The sequence below is a fragment of the Toxorhynchites rutilus genome, chromosome 3 (genome assembly GCF_029784135.1).
Source record: "Toxorhynchites rutilus septentrionalis strain SRP chromosome 3, ASM2978413v1, whole genome shotgun sequence".
Lineage (NCBI taxonomy): Eukaryota > Metazoa > Arthropoda > Insecta > Diptera > Culicidae > Toxorhynchites > Toxorhynchites rutilus.
The window spans coordinates 68,535,039-68,553,414 of record NC_073746.1 but is presented as its reverse complement, the minus strand read 5'-3'; the positions used below and the strand labels follow the sequence as shown (position 1 = coordinate 68,553,414).

Here is an 18,376-nt window from a genome sequence, read left to right as displayed (position 1 = left end):
ATTATGTTATGGCGTATAAAAAAGCTGGTCAGTCTTTGTTCAATTAGTTTTTCAAATGATTTTGATAAGGCTGGGAGTATAGAGATCGGTCGATAATTACTAACATTATTCTTTTGACCACTTTTGTATATAGGAACTACTTTAGCAGATTTTAAACAATTAGGAAAGACACCGTCCTCGAGAGATTGATTAATCAAATCCGTTAATTTGGGAACAAATAGTGGTATGTTATTTTTTAATAGTTTTGACGGGATTCCATCTATACTGACTGCATTCGAATTTTTGAGGCCAAGAATATAATTACTTATTTCATTAGTTGTAGCAGGTAGCATAACAATAGATCTTTGAATAGTTACATGAGAAGTAAAGTTTTGCGTTTCATTGTTGAATTTTCTCAGCAGATTGATTGATAGTTCTCGTGGTATACTGATGAAAAAATTATTGAAAGCGTTACATATTTCAGAAGAGTTTCTTAATGGCAAACCACCCACACAAATCTCGGGTATCGCATTATGGTAAGTTTTATTATTTTTATGAAAAACAATATCGTTCAGTATACTCCACACCTTTCTGGCGTTGTAACGATTCTGTGCTATTAGATTTTGATAATATATTCTCTTTTTTTGTTTTACAATTCGTGTTACATAGTTCTTTTTCTTCATATAGTTTAGTTTAATTAGCAGATTAGCTGGCCATTGGATTGTTCTTTTGTATAATTGATCTCTAAACCGGATTTCTCTTAGAACATTACCATCAATCCATGGTGTTTTACTACGATATCGATTTGTGATTTTGGCTTGATACGAATTTCTTGCCATAGTGTTTGTAATAAGTTCTGAAAAATCATCAAAGTTGACTGTGGCTTCGATGGACTGTGCCAATACAGTTGAGATACGGTCAAAGTCATATTTTAAAACAGGTCTCTCAGTGCGAGTTTTCGATATTCTATAAGGTCCGAAGCTAAGCAGGAGTGATTTATGATCAGTAAAACTAACGTCATCTAAACAGAAGGAGAATTTTTGACAGAACAAGTCTGTGATTGCGTGATCTATTATTGAACCTGACATACCACTCCTGTGAGTAACAAAATCACTATCAATTTTATTTAGAAATGTAAACCCGTTGGACTCCACCATAGAGACATAGCTTTTTGAGATATCATTGAGTAAGTTTATGTTAAAGTCTCCAACGCACAGCATTTTATCTGTGCTTTCGAGCAAAGAGTCCAGATAATCGACACTATCTTTGAAACTAGCATGCGGTGGCCTATAGATTACAGCGATTTTTATTTTAGGCTCTTTTAATGCTAAAATGATTGAACTACCTTCCAAGTATTCTTCGTTCCTTAGTATTTCATTGTAGCGGTCAGCAGTTTAAATGTTTTAGGGCAAAACATACTCTATATGTATTTGCCCTAAGGTAGATTATAGATATGGGCTGAGCTGATCTTCAAGCGGCGTAAAGCTTATTCGTTTCCCGCGTGAGAATTCAGATCAGAGAGTCTGGGAGAGATTTCCGCGAGAGCTTTCTAGTATGCTGCTTCTTGACGAGAGACGGCCTGCTTTAATCTTGGATTTCCGTGTGCGGCCGATAAGCTTTCGGGAAAAGCTACGTACGTAGGCCTGATTTCACTTTCCCTGATCTGAGGAATTTCTGGCTCGCACATTCTACTGATGTTAGCTGAAAACGGTGGAAGTGCGCGGTTTTACCCATCTTTCGTCCATTCGTCCATGCTAAGTAATAAGTTAGCAAGTTTTCGTTGTTCCAGATATTAATCTTTATAATTTTAGTTAGTCGATCGTGAGTGGTGTCTGTTTGTAAGAAAGTAGTTAGATTGTGTGTCTGTGCTATCATTAGAAAGGTAACTCATTTAAAATTTAAATCATGTGCGAACGCAGTGCTTATACCAACGTATTAGCCGAAGGCTACAGTACTCTCCACAGGCAGCGCCTTCGTCTCATCGCAACGTAACAACGCAACGACGTAACGCATCCGCCGCATCGTAAACGGAAGTGCCGATTCAAAGAACAAAGCTCTGTCCGGCTGTCGTTACATCGAGGACCAACAGCAACAAATTTAAAGCAAGCCGGTGAGTCCGTTCCTTTATTCTGCTTCTGTGGAAGGTGGCGTCCAGTGAGGACGCCACGGTGATTTTTCATTCGAACCGAAAGATCGATAATAGTTGGACTGCGAGTGAAAGGCGCGTCCAACAAAAGGAGATGGTAGCCATTGTTCCGGTGTCGTCATTCCCGGACAATGTAGCACCCATAAAAGCTATTGACCAACGATATAAAGCACCGAACACAAAGCACAAAGACAAGATATAAAGCACAACGAAACAGTCATGACTGAAATACACTTAGGAAGACACACACAGAAACAATAGAAAGAGAAAGTTAGGCCTAAGAGAAAGATGAACGTTAATAAATGTTAGAATTAAAATGTTCCATGTTATGATGTTTCAAGAAAATACATTCCTCACTGTAATGATATTCTGTAAGTGGTTATGATGTTTAGTGTTTGGAAGAATGATAGTATTGCGTGTTTGTAATTCTTTCCGTTGCCGATTTTCGCTTGGTGAATTTTGAATCGGATGTTAAGTGCTTCCATTGATTTACGCTCTCTAGCGGGGAATAGCGACCTGGCCTGTGATGATATGCATTCAGGCACAGGTGCAATCTACTGATCGTTTTGAAGCTAAATAAAGGTTGATGAGGTTTTAGCTGGTTGTGGAGTTTTAGTTAGGGTATCGTAGCCTGGCTGGAACGATCCGTACTTCAATTACGGAAGTAGTCATACTTGAACTCGCCCTCAAAGGGAGTCTCTACCGGGCACACGATCTTGGCGGGCAGTCTGCTTCGGGAGTGGCGCTTAAGCTGCGCGCTTATAGAGGATCGGCCAGCCCACGGCTACATATTGGCGCCCAACGTTCGGCAATTCGGTTCATCAATCCTCGAACCACTTCGTCATGGCGTTCTCGCTCGGTCGCTGTAATGTTCTCTTCCCTACGAAGCTTGGGAGTTGCTCCCAAATCACTTCGAGGAGATTGTTCCAAAGATCCACCTACCGCTTCCGAAAATTTCCCCTCATTAACCGCCGATTCCAAACCCAATTGTTCTATCTGTACCCCCGTATTTCCATCATCTGCCCCTTTTTTCCCTCTGAAACGATTCAACATTCCTTTTATGTTTTTACTGAGTGATTCCCGCATTTCCTGTGCATGGGAATCATCAGCTTTAGTTCTTTTCACTCTCAAAAAATAATGTTTAAGTCGGGAAACCGATTTTATATCGGGTCCCTTTTCCAATGTCTTCTCCAAACTAGAAATTCTACTCGAAATATGATCGAACTCTTGTTCAATCGAATATGGTGATGGATAGTTCCGTTTTTCCTTAGCATCGTCAAAAAACAAATTCCGCAAAATGCGGTATTTTGTCTCTAATTCTTTTTTAGTTTCGTCAACCTTACCACGAATAATCAACTCATAATCGACTTCCTCATTTGTTAAATGGTCTGCATGAGGAAACATGATTGCTCTTAAACAAAAATATGAACCACAAATAAGATTTCACAGTCAACATACACTAACAACACTATTTGATTTTGAATTAAATAGTGAACAAAACAAATAATATCTTTTTTATGTACATACAAAGTAATAAATAATTTTGTAAAAAAAATGAATATGAAAAAATGTGTATAAATATAAATAAATAAATAAATATATAATATAATAAATGTAAATATAATATATGAATTTGTATATGTATCTAATAATATAGTGATAATAAATATTGTATTTATTATCTCGAAAATGATCCCGACTATGAAATATATTTTCCACTAATCGCACATCAGTTTACCTTTCCTCAAATAACCTCCAAAAATTCTCAACATAAATTCCCAAATATTCCCTATATTCTCCAAAAAAAAATCAGCAACACAAATAATATGTTACATAAATAAAAAACCTATTCTGGACCCTAATAATTAACACAAAAACAAAAATTCATTGAATTCCACAACATTCATTCATAATTTGAGACGCCACTAAAACAAATAATCATCGAAACGTATGCTATCATCAGAACAAAAACCTGCAGTTGGGCGCCAATATGTAGCCGTGGGCTGGCCGATCCTCTATAAGCGCGCAGCTTAAGCGCCACTCCCGAAGCAGACTGCCCGCCAAGATCGTGTGCCCGGTAGAGACTCCCTTTGAGGGCGAGTTCAAGTATGACTACTTCCGTAATTGAAGTACGGATCGTTCCAGCCAGGCTACGATACCCTAACTAAAACTCCACAACCAGCTAAAACCTCATCAACCTTTATTTAGCTTCAAAACGATCAGTAGATTGCACCTGTGCCTGAATGCATATCATCACAGGCCAGGTCGCTATTCCCCGCTAGAGAGCGTAAATCAATGGAAGCACTTAACATCCGATTCAAAATTCACCAAGCGAAAATCGGCAACGGAAAGAATTACAAACACGCAATACTATCATTCTTCCAAACACTAAACATTATAACCACTTACAGAATATCATTACAGTGAGGAATGTATTTTCTTGAAACATCATAACATGGAACATTTTAATTCTAACATTTATTAACGTTCATCTTTCTCTTAGGCCTAACTTTCTCTTTCTATTGTTTCTGTGTGTGTCTTCCTAAGTGTATTTCAGTCATGACTGTTTCGTTGTGCTTTATATCTTGTCTTTGTGCTTTGTGTTTGGTGCTTTATATCGTTGGTCAATAGCTTTTATGGGTGCTACATTGTCCGGGAATGACGACACCGGAACAATGGCTACCAACTCCTTTTGTTGGACGCGCCTTTCACTCGCAGTCCAACTATTATCGATCTTTCGGTTCGAATGAAAAATCACCGTGGCGTCCTCACTGGACGCCACCTTCCACAGAAGCAGAATAAAGGAACGGACTCACCGGCTTGCTTTAAATTTGTTGCTGTTGGTCCTCGATGTAACGACAGCCGGACAGAGCTTTGTTCTTTGAATCGGCACTTCCGTTTACGATGCGGCGGATGCGTTACGTCGTTGCGTTGTTACGTTGCGATGAGACGAAGGCGCTGCCTGTGGAGAGTACTGTAGCCTTCGGCTAATACGTTGGTATAAGCACTGCGTTCGCACATGATTTAAATTTTAAATGAGTTACCTTTCTAATGATAGCACAGACACACAATCTAACTACTTTCTTACAAACAGACACCACTCACGATCGATTAACTAAAATTATAAAGATTAATATCTGGAACAACGAAAACTTGCTAACTTATTACTTAGCATGGACGAATGGACGAAAGATGGGTAAAACCGCGCACTTCCACCGTTTTCAGCTAACATCAGTAGAATGTGCGAGCCAGAAATTCCTCAGATCAGGGAAAGTGAAATCAGGCCTACGTACGTAGCTTTTCCCGAAAGCTTATCGGCCGCACACGGAAATCCAAGATTAAAGCAGGCCGTCTCGTTCTAGTTTCGAATTACCGCATTCCAGCCTTCACGATCAAGAAGCAGCATACTAGAAAGCTCTCGCGGAAATCTCTCCCAGACTCTCTGATCTGAATTCTCACGCGGGAAACGAATAAGCTTTACGCCGCTTGAAGATCAGCTCAGCCCATATCTATAATCTACCTTAGGGCAAATACATATAGAGTATGTTTTGCCGTAAAACATTTAAACTGCTGACCGCTACATCATACGGCATAGATTGATGAACAAAAATACAGGCTCCTCCACCTGGACGGTTTGAGCGTGGACAGCAAACTACTTCATAGTGTGGTAAATAACAAATATGCAGTTCATCCGAACTCAGCCTCATTTCAGTAATACATATAAAGTGAACAATAGTATTAAAACCACTAATATAAACCAACAGATCATCAAGCTTGTTCCGAATCGAGTTTATGTTTACATACAATAAATTGATTCTCGTATGAGTGAGAACATTATTCAAACAAGGGTAATCAATATTCAAGTTATCCCCAAACCGAGGATTACTTATAAGATCGGTATCATCGTTTATTCTCATCTTGTCGAAAGTGATCGAAGATATGACACCAACACCATCAGGCAGAGCCACCAACAGCAGCAGCGGCAGCAACAACAACAGAGAAAGCGAGATATCAAGCCTTTCTCGGAGACGAGCGTAGCTTCCCCAAGTCTTCGATGGAATCGATAACATAGACATCGGCAGAGTCGTCCCGCTTACAGTAGACATTACCTTTACTGCACCATACGTATTTGTAGCCATGGGACACTCGGAGAGATTTCGCTTCTTTGAAGATCAATCTGGTTTCTCTCGTTAAGTTTTCGTTTATGAAAACTTTAGTGTGATGACGCTTGTTGGTAGGAGAAGATCCGGATCCAGTCGATGGCATTGCCTTATCAATATTAAGTTCATCAACGTAGATTGATTTACCCTTACGAGCACGTAGGATGTTGTTTCGAACTTTCGAGTTGCTGAGTTCAACCACGATCATTCCATTCCTAGTACGCTGAGTTCTTTCGAGGTCAGTGGGCGTCACTTGAACCCCGATAGCGGCGGCAACCTTGGTGACTATGAAAGGTACATCCAGAGAGAGTTCCTTGGGTATACCATTAATTACGATTTCGTTTTTCAAGACACTTTGCTCAGCAAGACGAAGTCGCCTCTGCAAGATCGCGACTGTCTTATTCAGGATCAGGAGCTGGTTGTCGTGCTCACCCACTTTATTGAAACAACTAGTAAAGTCTTTTCTCATTTCCTCGTGAAGCGACTTAATGTCCTCATACTGAGCGGAGATAAACATTTGTGAAGACTTCACTTCTTCAACAGAACACTTGATTTCATTCTGCGATTTCGAGAGTTTATCAATAGACACACTTAAATTTTTCAGAGCATCGTCAGAACGTTTTTGATTCTTACTGTTTTCATCACACTTATGCCTAATGCTATCAATCGAGGTCTGCAAACATTTCATATTGGCGAGCAGTTCATCCATCTTTTTGTTGGACATGTGTGATGATTCGCATTGGCTTGAACAATAGTAACTATTAGATTTATGTACCTTGTTAGAACGAGTTTCAGACAACCCCGTACATTTTACATGCAAAGAGTTGCTACAGTACACGCATTTCACTTGCTTTTCGTCCGCTTTGATTTCCGATTTACACGATAGACACTCATCCATGGCCAGTCTTTTGTGTCTATTAGACATGACGCCTAGCACTAACACAGATCTTGTCTACTACAATAGGCGCATTCAGAGCGCGAAGTTTTTCACTAATAGCTGGTTATATCATAATTTACCAATTATTAATTGTCACTCTATGATAAGACACAGTTACGGGCTTGAAGAAGATGTAAGGGTTGCTATTTTTCAGTACGTATTTCCACGGAAAACCCCTGATTTCAAGGAGCGGTATATGGAACGCGAGTATACTCTCGTGCACCGATAATCCGATGATATCGATTTCATCGCAATTATCCATAGTATCAATAACCGGTATGCATCATCAATCCTAAAATTTCCGAAGATTATCTATGACTTTGGTAAAATCGCTTGTTGAAACCATCGGCAATATACAAAACAATAATTTTCTAACCATATACTGACGATATTCAGTGGCTGAAATGAATCTAAATAAAAATAAAATTAATAATTACGACCGAATCGCGCTTTTCAGTGCGTAAAATAAACAAACACCCTCACTTTTGTAGTTCTGAGCTCTAATGTAGGTTTCGCATGAGCTGATTCAGCTTTGCGTAAATTCGACAATGTTTCTAGAAAGCATTTCAGAGAAGTTATGATTTTCTTTCCGTTTTGACTTTTACTTGATGTTTCTGGAAAGCATTTCTGAGGAGTTATAAAATTTTTCCTGTCATGAGTTTTTTCTTACCACTGCGCGCCCTAGCGGTGATATTGTGAACTAATCCATTGTCTCCCTATGATGGCCAGGAATCCTAAGATCAACGTCCCTGAAGACACCATGCTTCTAGAAGCATCTCATAGGAGCTATTAATTTCCCTCCGATTTGAGGACTTTCGGTCAACTATGAGACATAGTCCTACATCAAAACATTGGCCAACATAAAAGCTGTCGAAAACCGTGCGATAAGCCACAAAAGTTCCGATACCACCGAATACTGATGGAATTATGAAATTATGTTCAAAATAGACTAGATTAAAATTATGTTTCGATAACGAAAAATTCCATTCAAAAGTTGAACAATAAACCGCAAATACATATGAAATGTTACGACATAAATACATTACAGGCTAGCAGGCACTTCAGTACGCCATCAATGATTGACAATTAACCACCGCTAATGAAGAGAGACGATGGATCGCTCCAATGAACAACGTCACGCACGCTTTACATTTGATTGAATAGGTATCAACAAAATTGTTCACGAAACCCCCCAAACCACATTACCATCAAATTGGGTGCTCCAGGTTAACGTTCGTATACAAAACCTCGACGACTCTAATCAATCATACGATTAATGCAAATGAGCCCGGGCTGATGAAATATTGAAACGTCTGTCACCGTATGCTGGGAAAAAGGAAAATGGGGAGAGAAAGAGTACCCACCAGTCTGGAAAACCCGACCATCATTCTCCGAGGCATTGATCTGCCGAAGAATCGTCTTTTTTGCTGTGGGTGAACCAATTCCCATCGCTCCTCTGGAGAGTGTAATATGATTTCGGATCGAATCGTGTGGCAAGAAGGGACTACACAATGGGAATGATGATGACGTCTGGTTTCGTGAATAAAAATTTTCCACCATCTTGCCATTGGAAGTCGCCGTATTCGGCAAATTCACAAGGGAAAAATGAAAATCGAAATTGAGCGTCCTTTTTCGGCGAGAGTTTGTGTGTCTTGTGCGTGTGCTCTGTTCGCTCTAATCATGCCTGGAAATGGTTTAGCTATGCCACTGCTGCTCGTGAACGAAGATAGAGTATGTCATTTGGAGGAATAGTACAACTGCCCACAATGTTCACCATCATCCTGACGTAGATCGATGGCTGATGGAAATGGGGTGGACCTAGGACAATAAATTCAATGGTCAGAATTTGAACAATTATCTTTTTGCGTTGCAGAAATTCGCTGAATTCCCGCAGGGTTATAATTAAATACAACCGAGGTTATACCACCCCATCTTGCTTATCGCACGTGAACTGCGAACATGCCATTTTGAACGGTCGGTTGATCCGGGCAGCTCATGTTGTGTACACACATATCCCCGACCCGATCACCCGATTTCAGAGTGTACATCCGTGGCGCTCGGAGAAGTTCCGATGAAAGCACGGCAAATGTATGAATCGTTGCCAATCGAATTGATGATTCCGATACGGGAGGACACACTAATGCGAGGGGGGAAGGTGTATCGCGCAACGCTGGAGCAGACAGGAACAACCGACGGATGAGGGTAATGTGTTCGTGTGCAGCACACGCTTTGAACTGATGGATCTACATAATATGGAAATCATCAATCTCAGACTAATGCATGTGCTCACTTCATTTACACCTCTTTTTTCCTCGCTCTGTTGGGATTGCCACCCCCACTACTCTCTACGGGGAGCGTGATAACAAAGTGTGATTTATTCTGCCCTGCTGCTTTGATCGGATAGAAGCAAAAAAAAGGAGAAGTAGCTGCGAGCTGAGCATAAGCAATTTCCAGGGAAGCAATCCTTTCGGTGGGATAGTGGAATTTTCTTAAAGATTTTTGGAATGTAGTCCTGGTTAACTAGTGAGATGTGAAAACAGCACGCCTTCTTCTGCAATGACACAAACGTTCCATAGGAGAACTTTGCTGTCTCCACGTGGTATTACTTCCGTCTTTTCTATTTTAACTTAGTTGAGACATCTATACCAAATAGCACGCCTTGATGGTGTCCTGGATGATAAGGTCTGGCATACGAGTGACCACAGTGCAGGTCAGAGAAATTTATTCGAGGAAAAATCCACCTGAACGCGGGAATGTGACCACGGGGGCCACACAGCGCTTTATTTGTTCAATTCTCAGATCGAGATACGTATCGATACAAATGGACTATGTTGTACACAGTAAAACAAAAACGCGATCAACGTCGTAAAAAATCTATAATAGAATCACCGATTAATTAAGCAAATATTGCTGAAAAGTTGTTGAGATAATTCATGCAAAAACCCGTTGTCTGGCGGTTTAACTTGCCAGAGATAGAAAACTTGAACTATTACTGTTAAGGGGGTGTTGTAGTGCAGAGGCACGAATTTCGGACGTTTTTTCGAGCCCTGAATGAATAAAACAAGGAATATTTATACTATCCATTATTTCATTATTCATTTCTTTATCTTTGAACAATAAAATTTAACAAACATTTTCAAAAGTCCGTTCTAGAGTATATTCTTGTGTTGCTTATGCAACGAAGAGAAAGTCGTTTCCGAATTTTTCAAAGAATTTATTTGTGTTTTACGTTAAAATTTCCTAAAATTAATTTAACATGTTAGAATTCAGTTTAATGATTTCAAATTCAACTCACGTTTTATAATGTTTCTATCGTTTAGCCCGAGTGAAACAATTGAGTTTTCGATCAATTTGAGCAAAATCCTAAATCTTAGAAATTAAATTAGCTAAATTTTGTAATAGTTGTAAGTAGCAATTTACCGTGAACAAAAGCAGAATTCACAATGTGGAGATGAGCTTTGGCACAAAGCACTTAACCTAGCCTAGTTAGAATAATAAATTGATTGAATACCAATCTAATTACAACTGTTAATGTTTGACTCACTGTATTGGTAAACACAATTTTAGTGGATATGGTTTTCCGTATGAAACACTTGATGAAAATATACAACGCAATAAATTTAAGCATAGATCACTAGAGTTCAGTTCTAAGAATTCTTTGGAACAAAAGGTGAATTTTTAATAGAATATCCTTATCGCTAAGTGTGTTCAGTCATCCATCATCTGTCAGTTGCTATTATGGTAATATTTTAGAGGTGTGCTTGCTGACAAGGGGCGTTCTCAACATCTTGAATGTCTCAAATGTCTTTTTCTTCGAATATCTATAATAGAATACCCTCTTAAGGAGTATAAAACCTAATAACTTAGGTGGTATTCATTTGGACAAGTTATTACGACGTTATGAAGTTTTATAACACAGTGGTTTACTGTGAATAAAATAAACTATGAATATAATAAACTAAACTATCACAATTTTCATCATCATAGGTCCAATTTTAATTACAACTGTTTGTGTGTATGTTTTTTGTTTGTCTTGTGCAGAAACATTGATTTTTTCAAAAAATCGTAACTCGAAATTAATATGACTGATAAAAATTATATGTACGGAAAAGTTCTTGGGAATGATTGAACCATTCGGGGAAAAACATTTTAAACATACCGTTTAAGAATCTTATTTAAAACTTAAATTTAATGTTAAAAACTTACATATCGATATTTTCATTAGAAATAAATAATTTTTCCAATCCCACTATAGACAGCACAGTATGACTTTCTTCGGGCGAAGACCGGCTCTGGGGTTAGTTAATGGTGGTTCATTTCACATTTCACTAAATTGTTGTAAATGAGCCATGCTAATCTTATGGAGTATATTTCTTTCGCGTTAACTTCAAACGTTAATAAACGCCGACACTGTACCTTGAAACATAAATTTCTGCATTGCTCGAGAATTAATCAAGCAAATGAAACGAAATTTGGCATGTGAAGGTGCAATAAATGATTCTATATATACTCCTCCCCCCTTTCTTAGGGGGGTCTGCCATACAAATGAAACACAAATTTCTGCATTACTCGAGAATTAATCAAGAAAGTGAAATCAAATCAGGCATATGGAAGTTGTAGGGTGCTATAAATGTTTCTATGGTGGTTTGACACTCCACCCCCCTCCCCCTCTCTGCGGGTGTGAAACACAAATTTCTACATTACTCGAGAACTAATCAAGCAAATGGAACGAAATTTGGTATGTGGAGGTTTTAGGGTGCAATAAATGATTCTATGGTGGCAAGGAGCAAATGAAACCAAATTAGGCATATGGAGGTTTTAGGGTGCAATAAATATTTCTATGGTGGCGAGACACTCCACCCCCCTCTCTAAGGGGAGCTGCCATACAAATGAAACATAAATTTCTGCATTGCTCGAGAATCAATCAAGCAAATGAAACGAAATTTGGTTGGTTGACACTCTTCCTCCTGATAACGAAACATGAAATTTGGGTGCCGGTCAGCTAGTGAACGAATGAAAGAATAAGCATTACGCAAGGGCGGGCCGGCAAGCTTTTTCATGTAGGCTATTATGACAGTTCTCATTTCCACCATGGAAAACTGTGGATGGGGTCCCAGTACATTTGTTACGGATTAATTTGATTGCGATATGGGAATAGTTTAAAAATCAGGTAAGATCAGAATTATTTCATAAAAATCAGGGAAAATTGAGTGTTTGTCAGGACATCGGGACACGTTCCAAAAAGTCTGGGCAATTTTGAAAAATAAGGAAGGTTGGCATCTCCTGCTTTCAAGTATCGGAATATCTTACGAACAATTTTGATCTTGGTGTGTGTAAAAACAGTGGACAAAAATATCGGGAAGAAAAAAATCGATTTATTTCTGTGGCTTCAAAGATTTTGTGGACTACCAAATTTTTTATGCAAACTAATTCAATTGCAGATTCAATTTACAAATCCTTATCAACCAGAAATATTGTTATTCGAATGGAAAAATTACCGTCGTCTTTCATGATTGATTTTTTAATAAATAATGATTACATTGCAATTCGAAAGGCAATTTTGATAACTCCATTAAATCCAGTATAAGGGTAATTTGTCACATTGACGAAAAAAGAGTAATAAAATTTATTACATCGATTTCAAAAATTTTTTCAATATAGCTTTACGATTTGCGGTGGGATCATTATTTATTGAACAATTAATCATAACTTTGACAAAGACAAAGGAGAAAGTTATACACAATACACAACAACAAATAATATGGAAGCTGGTTGATAAACTTCGCTATTGAATTAGTTGGCAAAAAATTGTGCTAGTCCATAAAATATTTCAAAAAAAAAATACAGAAAGAAATCGATTTTATATTTCTCCCCGATATTTTTGTTCACTAAATCTACAAACACCTTTAACTTTGCACAGTGGCGATACCGTAACCAATAAGGTTTTACCGAGATGCGATTACTGCTAGTTGAAAACTAATCTACACACATGAAGATGAAAATTTGTTCGTAAAATATTCCAAAACTTGAACGTTTAAGCTTTGAAAAGATGTGCATCCCATCTGTATGCGTTCATTTTATGTACAAAAAATGCATCTGATAATAAGTTTTACAGCAAACAATAATTAATTTTTTTGAGAGGGATGCTGCTGACAAAATGTGTTTGGAATTAAAAGCAAAAGTGCCCGGAATTCAAATCATGATTTAAAAAAAATGTCCTGATTTAAAATCATGGCACAATGAAGAAATTTTCAAATTTTGAACATATATATCGAAAATGTTCCAAGGGGGGAGTAAAGGAAATTTGGAAATATATATTTTTTTTCCGATGCCAACTGACTTAAAAATGAATGAAACGTCGAGATCTGCACCCAAAATTGATTTTATGATTTATGATTTATGTTATGTCATCCCGATTTATGACATTAAATGAGACATAACATAACAGAAAATGTCGTGACTCACAAATACTGTTAAGCATTCGTATAATATACATGGCACGCAATGTAAGATTAATACGAGCGAGCGAAACAAAAGACAAATAAGCTTTCCGCATACTTTGCCACATTGTGCTCCCGTGGCCGAGTGGTTAGCGTCATTACTAACATGCCGGGTGTTCGGGTTCGATTCCCGTTCTGGTCGGGGGAATTTTTCGTCAAAGAAATTTCCTCCGACTTTTGCACTGTGATCACGCGTATTCTAGAGCTTGCCACTCAGAATGCATTGCAAGGCGTGTTATTTGGCATAGAAATCTCAACTAAGTATTAATAAAAATGACGCAAATGACGTTGAGACGGCGAAGTTCCTCTAGGAACGTTAGTGCTATTGAAGAAGAAGAAGATACTTTGCCACATACACGGCCGAGACCGAGATAGATATTGTTCTCCTTCATGCGCTCCTTTTTTATTCTTAGAAAACTCTTCCCAACCTAATTTTATAATCAGGTGCAATATTATCACGTATTTGCTGAACAACTGCCGATGCATCATTAGCCATGTGGATAGCGTGGTCGTGTAAAATTGCTTTGCATCTTGCATCCCAGCCGGCCTTGGTTCTATCCCCATTGACGACGTATGGGCTTTTTTTTTTTGGCGCAATCCCAAATGAAATGAGAAAAGAAAAATTAAAGAGATGTCTGCTCGCATACATACAAACCATTTTTAAGCTTTTAAAACAGCTCATTATTTGCGCATTTGACTCTCCAGCACACTAAATGGCATCATTTCTGCCAAAGATGCAATGTTTTCTGCCAACGCTAGTTTTGGTGTGGTGTCATCTCGAAAAAAACATTTTGGCCGAAAATCGACCTTTTTGGAATTCCTAAATCATGTCCGATTAATTTCTTTGCACAAATTAATCGGACGTGATTTAGGGATTCCAAACGGTCGATAATTTTTTGGGCCAATAAAAAAAATGTACAAGGTAGGTTCTTTAAATTCGATAATATTTTTTTCCATATCTTCATTGCCTCTCAGTCTAAGTCCCAAAAGGTCGATTTTAGGCCAATTTTTTTTCCTAGATGACACCAGATCTCGACGTTTCATGCATTTTTAAGTCATTTGGCATCGAAAAAAAAATCGATTTTCCAAATCTCCCCCCTTGGAAGATTTTCGAGGATAAAAAAATCAAAATTTTTAGCACTTTGAGGCACCCCTAAATCAAATCCGATTGAGCTGAAACTTAGCATAGGTCATTTTTTTGGGCCAATAAACAAAATGTACGTGGTTAGTTTTTGAAATTTGACATAACCATTTTCGCTGCCACCCTATTAATAATTTACATGAGTGTCTTCTAATTCTATAGGAATGTTTTTTTTATCTAAGATATGTGAATATTTTTTAGTATTTGAAGTTATTATCGTAAGCATTTAAGTGTCCGGATTTCGTTACATTACGATATAAGAATTGACACAATCTCCTTAAATCCCGTCCTCTTCCTGAGGAAATTTTGTCACTACTGAACTTGAGACGATCACTAGTACAGTAAACCCTGTTTTTGTGCGGTTTTTTTGTGCGATTATTTTTTGTGCGGTAAATGAAAAGAAGCGTATTTGACGAAGTTGTCGTCCATTTAGTTTTATTCAATGGTTTAAATGCATTCCAGTGCGAAAAAAGCATATTTGCGTCTCAAGTATCCACTTCTGAAATCATTCCCCTCCTCCCATCAAATGCTCTAAGTTTTTCTAAGTTTATGCATGACATGATTTCTAACAGCAACACGTTTCGACATGCAACTAAAAGCACAAAACAGCCATGCGCAAACTGTCCCATCGCAAAACAGGAAAACAAAAGGAAATTGAACGGTGAACGGCGTGGATTTGAGTTATTTTCTTGGGGGAAACTTTTTTTATGCGGTCCCTATCTACCGCACAAAAAAAGTTTTTTTTCCAAATGTGTACCGAACACGATTTTTTAAAGCTACTGGTGCAGTTTTGCACGATTTTTTTTGTGAGGTCCCTATCCCCCGCACAAAAAAGGTGTGCCTGTAAACGGTTTTGTATCCTATTCATAGGATGAAGTAAAATTGTGGTTAAATCAAAAATTAGTTAAAACACATTTGAGAGTTTGCCTCCTTCAAACTTATGTAATTAGGCTTGTAAAAACAAACGAATTGATAAATAAAAAAAATATGAAATTGAGGCAGGAATCAACCCAATGTAGCATGTATTTAGCTCGTTTACGCGATAGAGTTCTTGAATAAAATTTGGGTCGTTCAGAACTTCTCGAACTTTTTCCCCAAATTAATCGTGTAAGACGTCACGACTGGATTCGCCAGAAACAGAAACTTCAGTGGTGATTTTAGTCACCATTTCCTTCAACTTATTGATGTCGACTGGAAACGGAATTGATGGCCGAAAAGCTTCAGAATACGCTCAAATGCATTTTTTTGAGAAAATCGAATCATTCTAAGCCTTCTGTAACATGTTCAGCCAGTCGCCACAAAAAAATTCATTTGTAATACATAATTTGTACATTCGACATTCAAACTCTACATCAATACCAATGGACAGTTGGGTCAGCTTAGCGACAAAAACAATCCCTTCCAAAGATCGATTACCGATATTTTTAAACAAAAGTATATGGAAGACCAATAGTTGAGCTTACATAATTCATAATTCTTGTTCTCATAGATCTTCTATAACTTTTTTCAGTTGTTTTAGATATCAGTGACCATTACTCGACTTTCAGGACACATAAAGAGCGCTACGGTAAAAAAAGGTCAGGCATGATTATGTGCGCACTAATTGTATGATTTTGTAAACAATCGAACCTGATTTCTTATTGTATAACATTAGAACTATCAGCCGGTCAAAATGACCGGTTGTATCATTTGTTCGCAAGATTTCGTATCGAATTTTTTTTCTATATTTTTTAATCATATTATGACTTTTTCTACATTCATGTGTTGATCAATATTATAAATTATTTGGATCTCTCAGTTCCCATTTTTCTGATATACATATGCGGTATACCTATATATACCAACCGGTCAAAATGACCGATTGTGATTTTCAATGTTTCTAATACCAAAACTGCTTAGAAACTACGCCAATCTGCCACTACTATGTCAGCCAATCAATGTTTCCGGAACAATTAGTGCTTTCAAATCACAAAACTTTGTATTTTGTAATATATGGTGATGCAATTTTATTTTCTTATTGACAGTTGTTATATACGGTAGAAATAGGTAAGGTTAAAATTAGTACAGTTAAAATACTTACGATATTGTGGACAATTGCGTTGATTTTTTTTAATTTACAGTTATTGTAGTTTGCAGTGTAAGTAAATTGTGAATATTTTTGTTATATTGAGAGGAAATAATAACAATATTCTAAATATATATTTGTATCTAGTTATAAAACTTACCCTCAATGATGCCGGGACTCACGAACACATTCAGAGTTTAATGGGACGTAACAGACTCAAGAGAAGACATTTCCGATATCGTTCAGGGTATTTTTGAAATTGAATCCTGAAATATGGCCAGTATATATTTCAGATGGTCGATCAGAGAAAAATTTGTTTTTTTTCCATAGGGAGAGAATCAATGTACGTAGACCTTGAAGAATTTTGATACTGTTGTCATCGTCAGATGAGAATGACCGTCGACAAGCTGACATTTTTGCTGATAGAACTATCTGCACAAAAACGTTATAGTCCTCCAGGAAGGACACAAATAAACAGCATTTTCAAAACAATAATTGGAGGGTGAGGAGTGTGTGTATATGTAAAAATACATATGCATATGTGTGAGTATCATCACTCCTTGCCATTGTCATACACACAAACGCATGAAAACGAATGTAACAAATCGTTCATTTCGAGAGTACGCATTGTATTTTGTGATTTTGGTACAGTGAGCGATGAAGCCTTTCTCTAAATTTTTCCAAACCTTGATCGATCGGCTAGGAAAAACGGCGTAATGTATCAATATGAAACATTCGCAGGAGTTAAGGGGATATACGATGCTAAAAATTTACCTACTAACATTAAAATTTATTGCAATAGTTGCAAAATGACAGGAGATTTTCTATACTGGCTGGGAGTGTTTTTGATACTTTTTTATCATCGATGCTAAAAATTCAAATGTTTTTTTTCGTCGAAGCAGTGAATTATATATAAATTTCTGGCATCAACAGATTTAAATAATCCTAATGACACATACTGTACTTACGTTTAACACCAAATATCTTATTCTACTTAATGGTAAACCTAGACTAAACTAATGGGACACAATAAAATAGGGTAAACTAAACTAACGGTGAAGTGCTCCGAAACCTACTTTTATTGGCAGAGCGGGACAAATGGAAATCAAAAACACAATAACAACGTTTAAATACACGATATATACTACTAATTGGTTCATTGTGGCCGTAGTTTGTGCGGAATGTCGGAATTCGAAGGAAATCGTGCGAACGAAGGGTACGACGACGCATATCAAAATTGAACCCGTTTCACAAAGCCGAGCAGTCGATGTGGGATTGCAACATATCAGACACAAAGCAAGCCTTGGCAACATTTCTTCGATTCGAAAGAAGATCCAGATCGATTAACTGGCAACGATCCCCATATCGTGGGAGATTGAAAAGATCGTTCCAAGGCAAACGTTTGAGAGCAAAGCGGATAAACTTGCGTTGAATGGCCTCTACTTGTA

The 18,376-nt window shown here is 37.7% G+C and overlaps 1 pseudogene; it reads left to right on the top strand.

Moving 5' to 3' along the window:
• The first annotated feature begins 13,130 nt into the window (after positions 1-13,130).
• On the top strand, positions 13,131-13,280 carry LOC129780722 (U4 spliceosomal RNA; annotated as a pseudogene).
• The last annotated feature ends 5,096 nt before the right edge of the window (positions 13,281-18,376 follow it).